Source organism: Podarcis tiliguerta, assembly GCF_965153285.1.
Source record: "Podarcis tiliguerta genome assembly, chromosome: 4".
NCBI lineage: Eukaryota > Metazoa > Chordata > Lepidosauria > Squamata > Lacertidae > Podarcis > Podarcis tiliguerta.
The window spans coordinates 97496075-97518073 of record NC_139537.1 but is presented as its reverse complement, the minus strand read 5'-3'; the positions used below and the strand labels follow the sequence as shown (position 1 = coordinate 97518073).

The 21999-nt window shown below is 41.8% G+C and overlaps 1 protein-coding gene and 1 long non-coding RNA gene across 12 annotated transcripts in view; both read right to left on the bottom strand.

Moving 5' to 3' along the window:
• The window catches only part of PCDH9 (protocadherin 9), a 746233-nt gene that overhangs the window by 637491 nt on the left and 86743 nt on the right, over positions 1-21999 (bottom strand). The gene's annotated exons all lie outside the window — the stretch shown is intronic.
• LOC310675386 lies at positions 16460-17074 on the bottom strand. Its single transcript, XR_014510086.1, has 2 exons — positions 16990-17074; positions 16460-16843 (listed from the first exon to the last, which is right to left on the bottom strand). It is a non-coding gene; the product is annotated as an uncharacterized lncRNA (long non-coding RNA).

Genomic DNA, 21999 nt, shown 5'->3' with positions numbered 1-21999 from the left:
CACCTCCATTTGTACACATGAGACTGAAGTATGAATTTATGTGGTTGGATAAAAATGGAAAAAACACACACATTAACTCATTGCAAGATAGGGGTATGTGTGTGGATCAGGGTTGACACTCTACACAAGACCAAAAAAAAGGCAGCAACTGCAGCACACACAGTGCATTGAATGCACACTAAACTAGTGTGTACACAACCTTAGACTGAAACTTCTTTCTTAAGAAGGGTTGCCTGGCACACACACTGTTTGCTTGAGATGTTAGGCAGATAACAAAAAAGGTATGTCAGGATTTTTAAATGCTATGTTTTAACCTATTTCAAGTATTGCTTTATTAAGGTTTTTATTATGATCGATTTGATCCACAATGTTTTTATTTGCTGCACTGCTTGTATTGCCAGGATTTTACTGTTGTTTGTATTTTACTGTCAGCTGCCCCATGAGCTGTTTGGCTGAAGAAATAAATAATGCAAAAATAAATAAATAAATATCCCCCTATAGTTGTGCATAGTAATACAAGACTGGTTGGAGTGGACAACCTTTTTCTAAAAACTTTTTTTATAAAATAGTTCAATATTGCGAATAAAAGTTCTCTTTCTGCTTTCACTGTAGATCAGGGATAGGAAAAATGTGGCCCTCCAGCTATTGTAGACTCCAGCTGCCATCAGTCCCAGCCAGCATGACTAATGGTCAGAGATGATAGAAGCTGGAGTCCAGCAGATTTTGGAGGGTCAGAAGATGGTCATGGGCTAACATTCAGGGAGACTTGTCTGCCTTGATGGACCTTCCAATATGGAAACCAGTCCCACGCTTCCAATGAATTTTTGGGTTTCACAGGACATACTCAGGCAGAAACTGGAGAGGTCAGAATTTGGTCATTTGCCCTTGCTTTATTAAAGTGGAGGTCTAACATTTTTCCGACTTTGATTTTGTGTAATCTGTCTCAGTTTTGCATTTAATTTTATTGTCTTATAAAAGCAGTCTAGTTACTAGGTGCAGGTGTTCTAAATTCTTTGGAAAAGCATAGATTAGAAGGCTATATCTGGCAGTATGATTTCCATATGCATCATGAAAATGAGAAAAGATACAGATAAAGACAGACATCAAGGTTTCTTTTATTGTTTCCTCTGATTATTGATTATTTCTGTGCTCAAAAGCCTACTAAATACTTCAGATGCATAGCCTTGCATCTTAATTAAATTGTATTCAATTAAAGCCTTAATAACTGCCCCCAAAAAACTTAATTGGTCCAGAAATGCATCAGTACCCTTTTTATTTGTCTGATAAGCCATTGATTGAAGAATACTTTCAGCAAGAAACAATTCATGTAAAATGTTTATTACAAGATAGTCTCCTTGGACTGTCACTGAATAGAAGATCACGTTAATGCTATCAGCAATTTCTAGAATCCTACTAGTAGTAACACAGGGCTAACTAGCATGCTCCTCATTTTGAATGTCTTGAGATTGTTATCGAGAGCTGCAAAAATATGAGCAAACAGGAAACAGGGTATGGATTTTGTTTGTCTTATTTTCTTATTTGCATGGCGTTCTTTCACTTAAGAAACACAACTTCCATGGACGACAACAACAATAAATAAGGCAAATAAATGAACAACAGTGACTTTCACATGAATTGCTTTGACAGACTGAACTGATGGATAAATCCTCTATCGGTGAATAGTGCTATCTGCATGGCCACTGAACTCATGCCATTTTGACACAATGCTGTCAAATAAGGAAGCTTCCCATACTCTGTGAATTTAAGCAAAAAATGTGGGGTGGGGGCGGCCTTGAAATTTCCAAGTTTCAATAAAAACTAAGGCTGTCCATCTTGGAGTCTCTGTATGTATATCACTAGGAATCCTTGATTGCACCGTGAGGAGGGGGGCAATAGCTCAGCGTTAGGAGCATACACTATACTTTGTATGCAAAAGTTTGCACTGAATTCAGATGTGGGAACCTTTCGCCCTCCAGATGTTTCTGAACTACAACTCCCAACATCCCTGGCCAATGGCCATGCTTGCTGGCACTAATTTGTGGTGCAGCACCATTTGGAGGAGCAAAAGTTTCTCACACTGGAATTAAATTGGTCTCCGGTCGCAGGGCTCAAAAACAACTGCTGTCAGAGTAGATGCCTATGCTAGACAGGGCCAATGTGCATACTTTGCATAAGGCAGTTTTGTTATAAGGCCACAACTATGACTCTAAGTTAAGGGTGAGTTTGCTGAATTGCATTCCACCATTATAATGACAATTGACGATAGGGGCAGGAGTAGGCCCTCTGTCTTATAGGTAGAAAATGGTTTAATGGACTGATTTGAAACTTGGCAGTGTAGGAAGGATAATTGCGAGAATGGCTGCTATTAGACTATAGATGAAGGAGAGGACCCCCAGTGGAGCTGGCCTTTCTGGAAAGCTGATGAAATGAACCCTGTTTCTCATTTCTCCCACTGAGTTTTCCATTGAGCTTTTCTTTTTAAATTTCTAGTTTGCCTGGGAGTTGTCAGCATAGCCTTCTCAAAAGTAATCAAATTCAATTAGCAAACAATGTCTCAATTTAACATGTTGTGTTAAGGGCTTTCCGTATTCATTCAAACTAAAAAATGCCAGGAAACTACAGCTATTAATGATCAATCCCTTAACAGATGTATTATTTAGGGAATACTATTATGTTATAGTATCTTATCCCACTGTTTTGTTTCAGCTGGATGGCTGCTAGTGGGAGAGTGGTGGACCCAAGTCCCAGATCTGTCTGTTCACTAAAACATGGCATTTACGTAACTGAGTCCATCATGCAATTGAGGCAACCATGTTACAAGCATGTTACTGTAATTTCCCAGCACTTTGGAATTTGAGTTAACATGGAAAACTCTTAACACAACATGTTAAACCTGAAGTTTTGTTGTTGTTAATTTATATGTTCAATATCGTGAATCTGGTCCTGGATGTGTTGCAGAGGGTTGGACTATTTGACCCCTGGGGTGACTTCCAACTCTACAATTATATGATTCTACAATTCTGATTTCTCTGATGTCCTGTTTGTTTTGCCACTGTTGCGCAGTACCTGGCTTGATGTGCCATGTCATATTGGTGTTGGCATCTGTCTGCCTTGAGAGACAATTGAGTGAGCCTCTGAGGATGAAGTCAAACCTCTGTGTTAGCAGCACCAAAGTGAACTCACCAGGGAACAAGCCTGGGCAGTGTATATGGAGGTCCTGAGTAGGGCTGGGTGATATCAGCTTTTCAACATTGCAGTGTATCACCAGCCAAGCATTGTGATATATCGTGTCCTCCCTAAAAGAGGGCATGTGTTGCGGTGAAACCTGGAGACTGACCTCCTGGTTGTGGGTGGGTCTGTTGGATGCCACAACACCCGATTGGTAGGTCCCTCATTGCTGGGTGTAATCTGGCCAATGGGCCCATGCACGTGTCCCAGAGCTTCCTCTTTCGGCTTGTGCACCCGCCCACCTTTCCCTAATTTTAGGGCATTTTGTGATTGACCTTGCTATGCCGTCATGTGTAGTCTGTTGTTGGGACAGGGGCACGGCAGGAATTTCCCCACTTGGCTGATTGGCTGTTGCCATTTGGGTTTCACCTGCCATGTAGCAATTCGTCACAACTTGTAAGGTTGCGGATAGGCACTGGTTCAAGTGATAGGGATGGGAGAACGGTCCTGCCATCCCTATGTGAAAGGTATTCCGTTAAAGGAATCCAGGGACTCAACTTGGTTTGGTCAACCCTCGAAAGGGGGTTGTGCCCGTGCCTGAGTCCAGGGGAGCATATGGATAGTGAACATAGTCTGTTCCCAGGATTTTCACCTGCCTCAGGTGTTCACCCTTGGCTGACCCATGATAGAGCTCTGGGTCAGCACTACCTGCAAGGGTGCAAGGAGCTAGTCGAACCAGAGCCTATGCAACCACTCACTTTTCTGTAATCAATGAAGCTGTGGCCTAAATTCTGTCAAAAACCAAAACTAAAATTTGAGTTAAATGTGTCTTTATTTAAGGGGGAGGTCTCTGGGTCTGAACACGCAAAGTGATACCTCGTGATGTTGAAAAGCAGAGGGAGGAACGTGTTGCATCAGCCCTGGCCCAGTGAGGCTCCAGAGTGAAACCACCTCAGCTCCCCCAACGGGAGCAGCAGTGGTTTCACTCTGGCACCTCCTAGGGCCAGGGCTGATGCAGCTCATTCTTTGATACATTGCCCAGGCCTAGTCCTGGGCTGTCCAGATGACAAGACCTCGCTCTTGGCCTCACTTATTTTGTCCAAAGGAAAGTAGAGCAGTACGTTTGGCACCAGCTTGGCTGCAGGCGTTGCCAGGAGGCATACAAGGCGCCACCCAACCATCTTAGAGACTTATTCGGGATTTCTTTGTTAAGCTATTAGATAAGCACTGGAATACCCAAAAAACAAAAGCAGATTAACAACATGTGACCATACAAATTTCTGGGTCGTTTCTACAAGACTGAAGAAAAATGAAAATAAAAAATGGGGTAGGGGATATGCTTTTATTTACACCTGACCACTGGATGGAAAGGCTCACAACATGAACAGCCCGACAGATCATGCTTCTCCATTAGGTTAACAGAGAAGCCTAAACTCAGCTTTGGATGCAGCAGAGAGAAAACATGTCTTTGTGTCCTCCAGCTTCCAGCATCACCCCAACTCTCTCACACAGCTCACATAACACAGCCCACTTAACCTTTCATTCTCCTCTCTAGGATGATGGGGAAAGGCCCAGCCATGTGTCTCTATGGCAACAGAGCAACCTCTCTCTAATGTTAAATCACAGTACTTAACTGGCCAGCCAAAGCCATTATCTGCCAAAGAAACTTGTCTGACTGGTACAGTGAAGGGAGCCACAGATACCATCCAGAATGGCACCCCCACTCAAGCACATAACTATACGGTAAAGAAATATTGTTGGCGACAAAAAATAAATAAATCATTGTATCAAATGTAAATGTTAATGACCAAATATTCACAACACATCTAGAATATCCCCTCTCAAAGTATTCGTCCAGAATATTGCCTATCAATCATATTTTGAGGGCAAATTGCTGACTTGTCAGTGGCCATTAATACTGAACAGAAGCAACAAGTGACAGATCAGGGCATTTGAAAGTCTGCTGCATCCTTGCCTGATTAAGCAGAAGCCAGTGAAACGAAACTCAAAAGTAAATCCAGCCAGACACAGACTAAAAGAATCGTTATTTAATATATTACTCTTGTAAGTTAGAGTTGAGTTTCTGACGGCATTGATCCCAGCAAAATTACATAAACTATAATATATTCACAAACCTGATTGAGAAACATCAAAACACTAACAATGTAATTCTAGACCACTTATCTGAGCAAGTATATTTTATAAAAATGTTTGACTCCTTCACCTTTCTCTTTCTGAAATTGTGTGTGTGTGTGTGTGCGCGCGCGCGTGCGCGCAGTAAAAGATAGAAGTTGTAGTTAAATATTTAATAATGGTAATTAAAAATGAAAATGACATACCCTCCCACATTTTGTGAGAAAAATTCAGGGCAACCCCCTACCACCCCTCATATCTGTCACTGACCCCTTCCTCGCCTGCCCCTCCTTCCCTCCCCGCTCTTACCTTTGTTTTCTTCAGCCTCCTGCTCACCTGACGCTGCATCTCCAGGCGATGTGAGGCTGAGCGGACCCAGGAAGGCTGAGCCAGGCAGGCGGCCGGAGAAAACACAGGGCCCAGAGCCCCAGGAAGGCTGCGTCAGACCTGGGGGTCACCAGAAACAACACGAGGCCTAGAATGGCCCCTCGCAGGTTGCCCCAGTCTGCACTGCATCGCTCACTCCGGCGGCTGCCGGCTGTGTCACAAACAAATGGTATAAAAATAAAAACCTGGACATTTGGTAAACTGTTAAAAAATCTGCCCGTATGGTGATTTTACCTCTGAAAAAAGAGGACATGTCTGGGAAAACCTTACTTACTTTAACACTGGAGATAGAAGAGCAGCAAGCTAAAGAGGGCAGACCTTGTGACACAGCTTTCTAGCCACTTTACGCCCCTCAGAATTTGCTGCCTGAGGTATCTACCTCACTCTGCCTCATGGAAGGGCTGGCCCTGTGTCTAGGGAGAGCTCCTTGAATAAATGGTGGGATCCCTTTAAGCCTCGCTTACAGGTTAAGCATATACTTACCTCTACCACCTAAAGTTGCTTATTCTGTCAGTCCATGCCATGCTGTTCTCTGATGAGCACTAGCCATGATTCTTAGAATACTGTAATCTTACACATTTCCTCTTTTCCATTTGTGCTCAGAGAGCACTGCAAGAAAAACTAAGGTGCAGAAGGCACTTTGCATCAAGATTCTCATGAAGGTTATAAACACAGTTATTCCTCATGTTATCTTGCCTTCCTCTTTTTAATGATTAAAAAAAGAAAAGGGGGGGAGAAATGATGGAGTGTGGTTAGTTCCTTTATGGGTTCAGAAGCATGATGGGGATGATAAAGGATTTTAGTGCTCATCAATTAAGGTGGTAAAAGCTGAAGACTTTTAATTAAGACAAAACACTTTAAGTACCTTAACAGCTAGCAATGAACTGTCATCCTTAATAAGAACAGAGTCTCATACTTTCTAATGCAAATGAGACTCAGACACGTAGAATCTGGTGCCTCACCAACAACCTTCCAAATGACTTTGACGTGGACCTGATGGACTTCTCTAACAACCCAAATAAAATTTCTCCTGCACGCTGTAGAGGCATAAATCCAGTGCGTGTTGACCATGAAGCTCTAATACAATAGATGGCACAATGCCGTAGCATTACATCAGTTTTATCACAGCTGCAGCGGCCCTCATTTAACAGTGTTCTGAGAATTCAAAACTCCATTGCCAAATACGCCTGTGCTCTTCCGCAGTGACCCTGTACACCTTTCCAACAAGGCAGTGTACTTTAAACACTTTCAAAGCAAGCTCAGAAGAGCAGGGCAGACGTTTACGGCTTTACTTTACTTTTCCTTTCTCCTCCACCCAAAGGCTTCTGTTATATATTGGGAAAGGCAGATCAAATCTGGGATAAATCAGGGGACATTATCCTTCTAGGGTGGGTGATGGGGCGGGGAGGTATAGCAAGGAATGAGAGACAAGTATTTTGAATTTTTTTCCCCAAGATGTGCAACTCCACCCTGAGAAACAACTCTTATTATAATTTTCCCACACACTTTCCCTACATATATTCTCTCTGAGCAGGATCCTCCTAAAATGTCACTTATGGCATTATTTGCTGGGAAGTCTAATGGAAGTTTAAGGTGTCAAATGGCCCGGTTCAAATGTACTAAAAGCCAATCACATGGCAGTTTTTTGAAGTCATGAAACTGTGTGGAGGAAGAAGCATCTGGCCTGAAAAACCCACTCTAATTGGTGCTGCTTCCTAGCAATGCTTTGTTCAATTACTGTACTGTGCCACCAACCATGTTTATCTGCCATGCTAAGCTGAGTTGCCACCAGGCTGTGCTTGCACCAGTCAGAAGTTGCTCCCTCTGCAAATGACTCACATGGAGGATTATACTCTGAACCAGATCCGCTCTGTCCTGTATTCTTAGTTGTGGTTAGTAGTGTACAAACAATGATACAATATTTATGCAAATAACAGTAATCACTACAAAAACATCAGACAAGGGACATGCTTTAGGTTCTGCTGCCAAAACACCAACATCTGTGTGCAGCAGCATCCCTTTCTACAAAGTTCAACATTGAACTTTGCTCACTTGAACATTGCTCAACATTGTACTTTTCCACACAGGACAGACCTCATGTTCTAAACAGGTTATCGGTATTAGCACTGCTTTTTTAATTTTAGGGGGAAAAGGTGTTGATACAGGGCACCTTTGAGTTCCCCCAGAAAAAAGCACTGTGTGTTAGTCAATGGTTGACGCTTACAGGCAAACAGCCCAGTAGAAAAAGGTACAGAACGTCTCCCTTTCCTGAGGGAAAAAAAAATCTTATTGACAGCTCACTCTTCCTGTTGACAATCCATCACATACAAAGAGGATGTAGATGAATTAACTTTTGTCCCATTCTATTTATACATATTTTGGGGAAAACTCATTTCACAGAACAAGAGCCTACAGACCATCAAGAAAGTGTAATGGAAAGAGATTAAAGAGCCATTTTCACTATCTCACACATGAACTAAAAAACAATCAGTCACCACTTCACACCACAACATTGAGAACCATGTCCCTACCTACCTGGAGGGAATGTGCTCTCCCGATATATTTGTCAATACACAGATATTATGAAAATAAATCGAGTTTTGAGTACTTTCTCCTTATCAGGAAAGTCACCACATACAGGTGTCCTGGAAAACCCTATTGCCCTGGGAAATGGGGGAAATTACATAATATAAAATAATCTGTCAGACCAGAACCAAACACTGCGTACTGCTGGGGGGGGGGGGGAGTCTCATCAATGCCAGCCAAATGTATTCCGCTGGTTCTCACACCACCTGCTAGGACAAGCATTTTTTAAAGTGTTCCTACACTGTTCAGACACCAGCTCCTGCCTTCACCTATTCCCTTCCCCACATTTCTGCCTGAAACAAGCCCATTTACCCTCCCTGCGTGACACAGAGGGTACTGAGCCCCATATCCCCCCCCCCCCGCCCCACTTACCGTTCTCCTGTAACTTCTAGTCATAAACTGTCTTCAGGTATTAAGTAAGAATTTGTGAGTGGGCTACATTTGTGAGTGGGTAGCATGAGTGGACTACCCCTGCCTCCTAGATATCAATGTTCACATTGCATCAGCAGCCAATGTGCACCCATGGGGTTCTCTCTCTCACAATCCTTGGTCAATCAGGAGCATAAGACCAAAGGACCTCCTTCAACTGATGCTGATCACGTCATTTGAAAGCATGACTGATGTGTGAGTCACTGCCTCGGGCCTGGGGCTAGCCTGCTTGTGCACTGGAGTCCGTTCACATGTTCATATCAGGCAGCTAGAATGAGATATAGGGAACACATGCTTTGATCATGTTGGACTGGTCATGTTGTTCAGATGCCTGACTATCATCTTCCAAAGCAACTACTCTATTCTGAACTTTAAAATGGAAAGCGTAATGCTGGTGGCCAGCAAAAGAGGTTTAAATACTTTCTCAAGGCAAAAAAAAAAAAAAAAAAGGGTAGTATAAACACTGAATTATGGTGCTGGAGAAGACTCTTGAGAGTCCCATGGACTGCAAGAAGATCAAACGCATCCATTCTTAAGGAAATCAGCCCTGAGTGCTCACTGGAAGGACAGATCTTGAAGCTGAGGCTCCAATACTTTGGCCACCTCATGAGAAGAGAAGACTCACTGGAAAAGACCCTGATGTTGGGAAAGATGGAGGGCACAAGGAGAAGGGGACGACAGAGGATGAGATGGTTAGACAGTGTTCTCGAAGCTACAAACATGAACCTGACCAAACTGCGGGTGGCAGTGGAAGACAGGAGTGCCTGGCGTGCTCTGGTCCATGGGGTCACGAAGAGTCGGACACGACTGAACGACTAAACAACAACAACAAACACTGACAACTGGGGAGCACTGGCCTGTGAGCGCCCCAATTGCAGAACAGCCTTTACCAAAGGCGTTGTGGGCTTTGAAGACACTCGAACTCAGGATGAAAGGGAGAAACGAGCTAAGAGGAAGGTACATTTGGCAAACCCTCACCATGATCAACTCCCACCCGGAAACCAATGTTCTCACTGTGGAAGGATGTGTGGATCCAGAATTGGCCTCCACAGTCACTTACGGGCTCACTGTTAAGATCGTGTTCATGGAAGACAATCTTACTTGACTATGAGTGATCGCCAAAGTACAAGACGAAGACATGCTCTGATGCCACTGCAATTCATTGGATATTCTACAGTTATGGAAGACAGGAAAATACAGTGAAGTGCTGTCACATCCATCACCTTTTGTATTATTGGATATCACATGGGGAAGGGGAGGACAGGAGAGGAAGAGAGACAGGGTTGTTGCTCTTGGCAGCCACGGATCTTTTCAGTCTCATACAAAAATCTCCCATTTCTTCTTCTTTACAAAGTTTATTTGAATGAACTAAAGGTGCCATTCAGTGATTGATGACTGGTAAGCAACAGGCAGATAGAAATTATTCCAAATTTTGTTACTTTTCTGCATATATGGCTATTAATGTACAACTAATATTAGATGCTCAAGGAGCCAGTTTACTTTTTAAAATATGAAGTTTTTTGCGCATAACAGTGTGTTTAAGATGAATATTTAATCTCAAACCAAATAGGAAAACAGAAAGAGCGCTTCTTCAGGAAAAACAGCAGACATACTAGCTAATTTTTGTTCACTTCATGTAGTACCATTGGATATGTTTATGCCATCCATGAAAGCTGAGAACATGCTGTCTACAAGAGGTTTTTAAACACTTAGGAAGTCACGGGGGGGGGGGGGGGAGTGCCACAATTGAAAGTCACACAGTCCAAAAGGAAATGGAGGAAAATTATCACCTATCAGACTACTTAAATAGGTGTTCACTAAACACGATGGTAAACTGCTGTGAAGTCAAGTTATAAATAGCATATTTTGTATTTCGGTTTTGTGTGCCAGATGTTACTCTGGTTTTGAACCACATATAGTCCTTACACACACACACACAGAGAGAGAGAGAGAGAGAGAGAGAGAGAGAAAGAGAAAGGTGCAAGTTTTCTTTATAAATAATACAAAAAAAGGCTGAAATATTACAAATATAAAAGTGAACTATCTAGATACATTAGACTAGCCAAGGCCCACATCCTGATTCCATACCAGTCCCCATTCCAGGTTCCCAAAATATAGAATTTTCCCCAGTATCTGTAATGCTGCACAACGTGTGACACACCAAACATGTTTGGATGATATCTTGATTCCTCTTGCATGTGATGGGGAAGCAACAGCATGGTTTTCTCTAGTCCACTTGACCCCATTTCTGAAGCCACTGGACATCCACACATGGGTGTACAATTTGAATAGGGTGCACACATCTGCTGTACATGTGAATCATACAGTTGGTGCCTGGGCACACTGGAATTTACACATATGCACCCTTGTTCAATTGCTACATCCATGTGTGGTTGCTCAGTAGGACAACTACAGCCACTGGGTTAGGCATGCCACAGCACAACATCTGAGCTGAGACCTTGTCTGTTTCATGAAGCTGCTTGCTTCTCCTTAATTTTGTCCCCTGTCACCTGAAGCAAACATTAAAACCATCCTGCTTCTGACACTGCCACCACCATCAAGACATCAATCTCCACTTATTCCTTCTCCGAGGCAAGATTCTAAAACAATATCACACACACACACACACCCTTCAAACAAATGTCTTTTCCAAACACAGCATACAGCTGCAATGACTTAATGGTTTTGCTGATCTGGGCCTTTTATACTGAAAGCCTTTGTTAGTGACTTTATGGGAAGTTGAGATCAGCGCTTCTATGCAGGTCTAGGGGCGGGTGAGACTCTTCATAAAGACATATCATTCTCTGTATTTCAAACTGCACATGCCATTGCTCATGCAACCAAAACAGCACTATTCACTCACATAAGAGAGGTTGCAGCAGGCTTGGGAAAACTCCAAGATTTGCAGAAGCACACACACAAACACATTTTTAGGAAAGAAGTCTCTAGAAGCAGCAGAAGAAAAGCAACCACAAGCAGCTCAATGAGGACTGAGTATGCTCTGTAGTTGTGGAATGCTGACTGGCGGCTGCAGAAGCAGAAAATGGCTGGGAAGAGAAATGAAATGGGAGGTGCTGGAATGGAATTCCCAACAGGCAGCACTTTATTCTGCAACATTGTGTTGCAAGACCCTCTTGTTTGCTAATATAGAGTAACCCTGGATCTTAGGCGCATTTAACCTGTGTGCATTCAGCTTCACACACATAGCAAAAACATTAAAATGGGGCCAAAGTTCTGTGAAAAATGACTTTGGCAGTTCCACCCGCCATTGAACACAATGTGTTTTGACCACAGTGGTACCTTGGGTTAAATACTTAGTTCGTTCCGGAGGTCTGTTCTTAACCTGAAACTGTTCTTAACCTGAAGCACCACTTTAGCTAATGGGGCTTCCTGCTACTGCCACGCAGCCGTCGTGCGTTTTCTATTCTCATCCTGAAGCAAAGTTCTTAACCTGAGGTACTATTTCTGGATAAGTGGAGTCTGTAACCTGAAGCGTATGTAACCTGAAGCATATGTAACCCGAGGTACCACTGTATACACAATTTTGGCTTTATCCGCAAACCCAGGAACATAACCCCGACATAAGTTGCAGGCTTACTGTACATTTACAAGTAAATGTATTTAAAAGGCATTTTCCCCAACATCTTCCAAAAAAGCAGAATAAAAATAATATGGGGGTGGTGATTTTACCCAAGACAGGTACCAGAACATAGGGACAGTGGAGCATATGAGCTACTAAAACAGAGACATTCGCTACATGCAATATATTTGCTTTTCCCCAGACAGTTACAGCCCAATTAGAGAAATTTCTTGTCTCCTTTGAATTTTTACAGCTGAAGTGCTTTCGTACCTCTGCAAGATAACAAGCCCCTGCTGCGGATCCAACATCAACGAAAGGCAATCAAAGGTGTTTGTGTCCATTCTAGCTCAGTACAAAGAATCCTTGTGGCATAGGAAAGCAATGGTTTGTTATTCAATATTTCTTTTCCACAGTGAGTGGGCCTGAAAATGCAGGTTCTTCTTGTAATTTTGTAATCTAAGAGGACCTTCCTAATACAATCTCCATTCTACCTTAGCTCTGGGCCCTGAGGCAAGCAAGCTGATAGTGAAAGTGTTCCCTCCTTCAGAAGTCATGCTTTGCAATCTTACCTCCCACTGAGACTCTGAAATGATATACAGTATGTGACAAGTGTGACCTTGTCAGACCTCATCAAGTTTGGGAAGTAAAGATTACTGTTCTCAAATGAGTCCAGTCACACTTTTGGATTCTTTGCTTCTGAAACATGGCATTCCTCACTGAGGCTGCAATCCTATACAGTGGTACCTCGGGTTAAGAACTTAATTCGTTCTGGAGGTCCATTCTTAACCTGAAACTGTTCTTAACCTGAAGCACCACTTTAGCTAATGGGGCCTCCCGCTGCCGCCGGAGCATGATTTCTGTTGTCATCCTGAGCAAAGTTCTTAACCTGAGGTACTATTTCTGGGTTAGCGGAGTCTGTAACCTGAAGTGTCTGTAACCTGAAGCGTATGTAACCTAAGGTACCACTGTACAAACTTCATTAGGAGGAAGTCCTACCTAATTCAGTGGGACTTACTTCCCTCACAGCTGGTGAGGGAAAGGTTATACCCCACTGTGGACTCAACCCCATACAGTTCCTTTTGAGTAAGAAAAAAAACCACATACATAGCTACAGGCAATGTATTAAATGTGATGTTTGGTTTGACCCTTAGTTGATGTTGGCACAGGACCAAAACCAGCACTATGAGACCCAGAACCCCCTGAAAATCATCCACAGGAGTTTCATGGTTTGAAGCTGGGGAACTTAGCCTACCAAGCTACCACAGACTGTTTTGGCCAAGGTTTCTCACAGAAGAGAACGGGGCTATGCAGCATCATCCCATTGGGCTGAAACCTACCAGTTGGCCAGATGAAGAATAAATATCAGGAAACAGCTGGCCTTATAGCCTTGCTTGGTCAAGATAGCAGAACCTTTGCCTGCTGCACACAGGTATTTTAAGCACCTTAAACACTCTTAAGCAGCATACAAATGCCTGGAATTATATCCAGTTGTTTGAGCGCTTTGTTGTTGGGGGGGGGGGAGGGGGTGACTAGCAATTTAAGGCTTGTTTGGCAGAGTCTATTATGCTTCTCAGGCAGTTACTGTACTGAAAGACACCCCAAGAACTGATAAAAACAAACTGCCCATGACTGACATGGTGTCAAATAGGAGCTGCAGGAAGAGAGTTTCTGCAGGCTGGTAGACTGCCAGGAAAATATTTGAGCAACCCCCTCATGTGAAATGATCAAGTCGGTTGTTGACTGGATTGTCAGGGTGTGGGGTAGGGGTTTCAGAGATAACTTTATGCCTTGGTGCTTCTCTGTATAGCCACACACAAACTGGGAGATTAACAAAATAAATAAATAAATAGCAGCAGTGAATAAATATTAAAAGCAGTTTCCTATTATGACTTTCTGCAGCAAGAATAAACATATTTAATTAACTTTAATGGTAATCAGCTCTAAAGAAAATGTAAGGAACAGCCTAGCAGTGAAATCTTCCACCTGCACAGGAAGCCAGGCTGGCTCGCTCCTGATGGGAAACAGCTCTTTGCCAAGCAGGGAACTAATGAATTAGTGTCTTCCGGAGCTCCATGTCTGATCTGATTCTCTTTAAGTTTATAAAATTAGCAATCTACTGCTCACAGAAAAACTGCCAAGATCCAAAGTCAGCCTGTGCCACACAGTCAGCAAAAACAGCTCATTGCTAGAATTCAGATTTGCTTCTGTCAAGAAAACAAAGCAATTGGCTGCGTGTCTCTTTCACTACCATACATCTGCAATATTTCTGATTTAATTTTGCAGTGGAAATGTGATATCACTCAAAAAAGGGGGTCCTCTGTGTTCAGTTAAAAGGGTGGTTTTTTAAATCTCTGATTAAATCAAGGTTCCTTCAATATGAAAAGACCTGAGCATCTTGCAGAAAAAATATCACCAGCTTCAAAATGATTGATGGTCCCTGCTGGATGGAGAGACGAGGATGCAATGAACAAGCAGGCACTTTGCAGGTAGTTTTAACCCATGAAAGAAAAGGAAGGGAGGGGAGTCTTCCTTTAAAAAGGCATGCATTTATCTTCTATAAAAGCATTTGCCTTTTGTTTGTTCCAAGGGCACCAAGCGAAATTATACTGAAACTAATCAAGACTGCAAAGTGATAGTTAAGAATAGCTTTTATTAACACTGTTACACTTCCACAGGAAAGTGAGAAAAGGAAGGATGGCAGAGTGCCCATTCCACAACGAATATCAAATGAATATGAAGAGGAGCATCAGAATTAGGTGAGACAATTGTATTTTGCTGAGCAACTGTTGTGGCAGATTAGTACAAGCATGGACAATCTGTTCAGGATCTGCAAAGTCACTTTCTTCCCTCAAAGTTTAGGGATATATCTATATCTATATCTATATCTATATCTATATCTATATCTATATCTATATCTATATCTATATCTATATCTATCTATATCATCTATATCTATATATCTATATATCTATATCATCTATATCTATATCTATCTACATCTACAGCTATAGCTATCTAATCTATATCTACAGCTATAGCTGTGTAATCTATATCTATATCTATAGCTATATATACATACATACACACAGTATATATATCGCATATAGCCTAAGGCGCATATAGCCACACATAGTTAAAGGTTCCTCCTATATATGTGCTGTAGAGAGGAGGAACCTCTAGCTTTGTGTGGCTATATGCGCCTTAGGCCATATATGCAATATGGCTTACAAAATCCTGATGAATAAACAATAAAACCAATGCATCTAATGCCAGCAAACAAAATCCAACCCCAGTAAACAGACGAAAAAAAACACAATCAACAAGCAAAAACAGGAGCTGGCAGAAAATTTAACTCAAGGCAGAGTTCAAAACATGCGCCATTTTGTCCCAAAACTTATGGGAAGATACACCGACTATTTCAGACAGCAGCACCTGCCCAGGCTTTGCTCCTACCAGTCATTGATCTCATCCCCTAATAGAAGGATTTGCAGTGAGACTTTCCCAGCTGATTTTAACAATTGTAAGGGGAGGGTATCCAATGTGCCACCATCCACAAAACGGCTAGTTAAGATTTAAAATCCCATTGGCATTAAGGTAGACATCCCGTTAATTAGAATCAATCTCAATTAGAGCTAATGAGAACGATAGTTCTGCAATGATAGGTTAGGTGGATTTCCTAATAATTGCTATATGTCTAAAAATCCAATTAACATCGATGGAACCAGTTTTTGACAACTTAAAACACATTCTTCCAACATCCTCTCTCTCTTTGTGCCCCCCCCCCAATGCATAGCTGTATAAAAGAACTGTGCTTGCATATGACAAATTGCCAAGCCACATGAAAAATTAATTTCTCATGGATCTTTGGCTGCATCTGTTGACCTTTGGTGACTAATGTACCACTTTGGGATTTAGTGCAACATTCCAAGTCCCTGTACAGTTTTAAAGCTCCAGTTCATATAAAAACAAAAGGTTTGAAGACTGCCTCCTCTTTCTTTTCTGGAAGTAAATATTCCACTCACATAATAAATATTTGTAGTAGATAAATCATCTGCCTTTTAATCAATAAATTGATTTGCAGATCACTAAACCCTCAATATTTGCACCTCTGGGGAAATAGTAATGGAAGCAAGCGATAATTTTTAATATTAAAAACAAAAGCCTCTACTTTTCTAAAACAAAAATAACATATAGAATAATACAGCTTTATTCAATATAGTGATTAAACAGATTGTGCTATGCAAACCTAGGTGGAAAGAAAGTGCATCCTAACATATCCAAATTATTGGATCCTCCCTCAGTTATAGAACATATATTCTCTGTTGTCTGAGAATGAATAATATTAGAACTAACAAAAGCAAATTATATGTTTCAGCATTCATAGTTGCTTTTATCACCAGGTGGTGATCTCAAACACTTCATTTTGCAAATGAGGTCTATTGAAATCAAATTTCTGTTTTCTTCAACTATGCCTGTTCTAAGCTATGGCAGTATTTATATACAGTGGTACCTTGGGTTACATACGCTTCAGGTTACAGATGCTTCAGCTTACAGACTCCGCTAATCCAGAAATATTACCTCGGGTTAAGAACTTTGCTTCAGGATGAGAACAGAAATCACGCAGCAGCAGCACAGTGCGGCAGCAGGAGGCCCCATTAGCTAAAGTGGTGCTTCAGGTTAAGAACAGTTTCAGGTTAAGAACAGACCTCCGGAACGAATTAAGTTCCTAACCCGAGGTACCACTGTATTAGTTTTAGACAGCCAGCATGAGGCAGTGACTATAGAGGTGGCTATAGACTGCAACTGACCAGACTCAGGTTCAAATCTCACTTGGTGACTTTGGGCAATCCATTCTCTCTTAGGCAGAAATCCTATGCAGAAGAACCCAGCATAAGTTAAGCCTGTGTTAAATAAACTGGCTCCAAATTCCATTCAGCAGTGGGGCTGAGCTGTGGGGCTCAGCACGAGCTGAGCTGTTCTAAGCCAGGCAGAGGAAAAAAGAATATCTAAAATAGAGTTAGAGTTACGTCATCCAGTTTGAGTTACACCACCTGCATTCCTGACACCTTCATTTATGTCGAGTTTTGAGGTCATATGACTGAGCTGATCGGGCTCAGGATCCAGCCTTAGTCTCCCCTCTCTGGTTCTGCCCCTATGATGGCATTTTTACAGGGTTTATCCACTGGCTTAAAATCACCAGGCTTAGGTCAGCAGGTTGGGTTGAGCTGGCTGAGCTGGAATGGGGGAGATATGCTAGCATATCTCCAACTGAGCCAAGGATGAGCATTTCGCTGCTATAGCTCAGCTGTCCTATGAACTTTCCAGCTCAGCCAGAGATCCAAGGGATCCTAACCCTGCTCTTCCTGGTGGATCTTGTTAAAGGATTGTTGAGGGAGTCTAAGCTTCCTCCTGGGGGTGGTTGAGAGGTTAAAATGGATGAAACCATGTCTGCTGCCCTATTATGAAAGAATATGGCTTGCATTAACCATGGTTGATATCAGTGCACACATAAACCACAATTGAAACTATCAAAGGAAAAAGGGGTGGAATTTTGCTGGGGAAAGGGCTGGGAGGAAGATGTGTGTGAATGCATTCCTCAGACTGTACCACAATTTGCAAACCATGATTTTCAGGGAATCGGTGTTGAGCCTTTGCCATTCATATCAATAGACCTAGAATCACAGTTTGCATTAGCTCACATAGGCTTTTAGCACTGCATAGGAACCAGAATAGTTCAGGAAAATATGAGGAAAAAGAACGAGAGAAAAGCAAATAGTGATGGGAGAGTTAAATACATTAATGCTAAAACAACAAGCTTAAAGTGCTGCTGCAAATGAAGGAAAATGAGGTGTCTGTTGCCACAAGACCAGAAGTTGCCTAGTGAGGTATCTGAGTAGATATTCATGGTAAACCAAAGTAATAGAAGGAAGTGAGAAAATGGGAAGGCAGGTGAAGAAACCAGAGGCAGCAAAATGGTCCATTTTAAAAAGGAGGTTAATTTACTTACAGTCTTTCCAAACCACTTTTCAAGATAGCTTGAAGCAATAAATTATTTCCTTAAAAGAATGGAATATAGTCCTGCCCTGTAGGGGAGCAGAGAACCAGTCTTTGGCTCATCTCTGTGAAAGCCCTTCAGGTATCTGAAAAGTATTATCATGTCCCCTCTCAGTCTTCACTACTCTAGGGGAAAGAAAATGTTTACACCACATTTTAACCCAATTGCATATACCACAGTCCTCCATGTTTCCCGGCGCTGGCCCAGAAAGTCCTTAAACAAGCACCATGTTTAGCATTCTTGCACCTGAATTTTCCTGAGATGAACAATTGCCACTTAATCATTCCCATCATTGCTGATCCTCTCTTTCTTGCTCCACCCCCACCCACCAGCAGTGAACATAAGACCTTCCTGGTGCACCCAGACAGAGGTGCCCTGCAGTCTTTGACAGAGGTGCCCTGCAGTCTTTGTCACCAGCTTCTGAAGTCTCTGTGCTGGTAGAATGGGCTGCTGTATTGCCCTGTTCAACTGAAACATGAAAAATTTTCATAGGGATTTTTCTTCTGTTTTTCTCTGCTTAAAAAAATGCAAAATGATGCAGAAACTGAGATTCATCCATACCTCTCTAAAAACCTGTGCAATTGAATAATCACACATCTAGGCTGAGTTCCATTGCTTGAGAACATCAGTATAACATCCCTTTGTGAGGGAGCTGAAAACAGGCCACTGCAATGACAATCTACAATTGCCATTTGCATTTGACAACTGAGTTGCAGAGAGCTGACTAGAAGACAGCTGGTACAAAACATGTGAATCTCATCTAGAGTAACTACTAAAATTTCACTACAATGAAAATTCAATTTAGAGGTTTTCTCCTCGGGCAAAGGATCGGAACAATTTCTAGGAAAGCCAAGAATTTTTATTTGCAGTAGACTCCAAGTCCATTCCACAATCAGTTCCTCCCAAGCTGAAACCTAGGATTCGGCACTGCTTTCTGCAGAAATATAATGTCAGCAAAATCAACGAACACCATTTTTGTCCTGCAATTGAATACAGAATTACCCTGATTCTCTGTCCTTGCTGAAGCTCTAGGGTACACATGCAGCTCCTGTGACCATATGGACATTCTCAAATGGGGGTGTCTATCCCCATTTCATTCGCTTTATTTATACATAACCTCATTGCATTTGGAGAGTTGCTCCAATTTAGGAATGAACTGGATGGTTTGTACTCATCAATAGCTCCCTGTATGCCTTAGTGCTCCTGCCAAACATTCAGTTTGGGATAATGATCTTTTAAAACATTACTTGAACTAAATAAGCTAGAAACAGTTAGGAAATCTTTCCCATCCCCACCAATCCAACTCCTAGAGTATCTGGCAGGTGCTATTTTTTTTCAAGGTTTACTTTAAACAGCAGGTCTCCCAGCACTGGCCAAATACGTTAAGCATCTTTTTCAGATGCTAGATTTTGAGCTCACTTTGCAGCAATCAGTCATCACCGCTCCCAAGCAGGCAAGAAGAAAAGGGTGGAAGGTCCTGACCTAGATTTCAGTCCGCAGGAGTCAGCATCAGAACACAGACATTGGCCTTTCTAGACAGGAAATTGCATGCCAGAGTGAGTGAAGAAGGTACTATAGAACTTTAACATATTTTCATATATTTTTTTAGCCAGGGACAAGGCAGTGGACAAGGGACAAGACTTTCCTTAATCTTTTGTCTTCATTGGTTTGTGTAAGAATAAACTCCTAACAAAAGAAAAAGTAGGGGGTTTTTTAATAAGAAGAAAATGCTGCTGTTAGCAGAGAAAGTAGCTATATTATGGTTTATAATTAGTGAGAAAGAAAGTCACCATTGAATACACCATTACTTTTTATTGACAAAGTCTGGGGAAGTTAGTCTATGTGTTACTATTTCTTAATAATATTTTTATGATAGTCCACCCCATCACACACACTTTGGGGGGCATAGATGAGTGGGAGGAGATCGTAGACTCAGCATATACTGGCCAACAAATGTAGGCTATTCCATTTCCATAATTGATTGATAAATTCAAATGTATATCAGCAGCACAAAATCTGAAAAAAATAATGCATTTGTAGTCTATATTCCCACAATTACAGGAATAAACCATCTGCTTGCACACTCTCAGGTTATAATTCAAGTCTATTAAAATTATTATTTGTGATTACCTAACGCATGTAGTCTTTGAATCATTCTATCAACCTTTTCGGTATTCATTCAACTTCCAGATAAGTTTTCATTAACTATTTCTCAGAAAGTAAATATGTAATTCTGCAAAATGAGCACGTTATACTGCTGGATAATTTATCCTCCTACCAACAGCTGCTTCACAGTGGTAAATGACAAACCAGCAATTCATTTGAGTCAACAATAAAAGGAATAGTTGTTCACATTCAAATTCATCTCAAGCTGTTAATGGGCATTGTGTAATGGCAGAGACCAGCGTGTGTGCTTGATCCACCATCAGCCACATAAGATGGCAAGTAAAATGAGACCTTCCTGCCAACCTAGCAGTTCGAAAGCACATCAAAGTGCAAGTAGGTAAATAGGTACTGCTCCGGCGGGAAGATAAACGGCGTTTCCGTGTGCTGCTCTGGTTCGCCAGAAGTGGCTTAGTCATGCTGGCCACATGACCCGGAAGCTGTACGCCGGCTCCCTCAGCCAATAAAGCGAGATGAGCGCTGCAACCCCAGAGTTGGCCATAACTGGACCTAATGGTCAGGGGTCCCTTTACCCTTTACATTTAAGATGAGACCTACTGGATCAGACCAAACATCTACCTTCTCACACTTGTCAACCAGATATGTATGTGAATCCCACAAGCAAGACATGAGTGTGATAGCACTAATGTATAACTCCCAGAATAGGAGGCCTATCAACTAGGGATGAAAAGGCATGTGTAGGTAGATCACACTTCTGTTTTCCTTTATTATCACTATCCAGGAATCCTCATACTGTCTTGCTACCTCAGTTTTGTCAAGGGATTTAAAAAAGAAACAAGCTATAGGCTTCAAAATAAATAACTAAATTTAAATCTAGTTTAAATTTGTCATTGGTGAACTCAGGCCACTTTATACCTTAGATATGAGTCTATCTACATATGCAAAGTGAATTCAACAGCCAGCTGTTTGCAAACACATGTGCTAGTCAGTAAGTGACCATAGGTCCCTGTTGGGCATGCTCAAGGTGACGTGGGTTCTCTGCTGTGCAGTTAGTCTTGCATTTCTGGGATCCAAATTAAAAGTTCTACTGAAACCAATCTGACAACAAATAACATTGGATTGGCTGACATCTCTTCTAATCACCACTTTGCCATTCAGCACTTTATGATGGGCATCTGACTCAGTGAAGTGACTCCAGTGAAATGTGTTGCATTTGAGGTGACTCTGGGTAATGTGAAGGTTCTGCTTGTGGTGATCTATGATGACTTGTTCACAATGCAAGAATCACCACTTCATATTTTGGCCACCAAGTGGAGAACATGCATCTGTAAGGCTTTTTAGTTTGCATGAGTCTTTAAGAAGGAAAGAAATATTTTCTCTGTGTTAGATTTGGCTTTCTTTACTCTGCCCGCCCGCCATGTGATAAATTATCAATGAAGAGAGATATGCACACTGCTTGTGATAGGTGCATAAATTTAGTAAATTACAGATTGTGCAAACAAAGCTGCCTGGCATTGTCATATTATAATTGAATAAA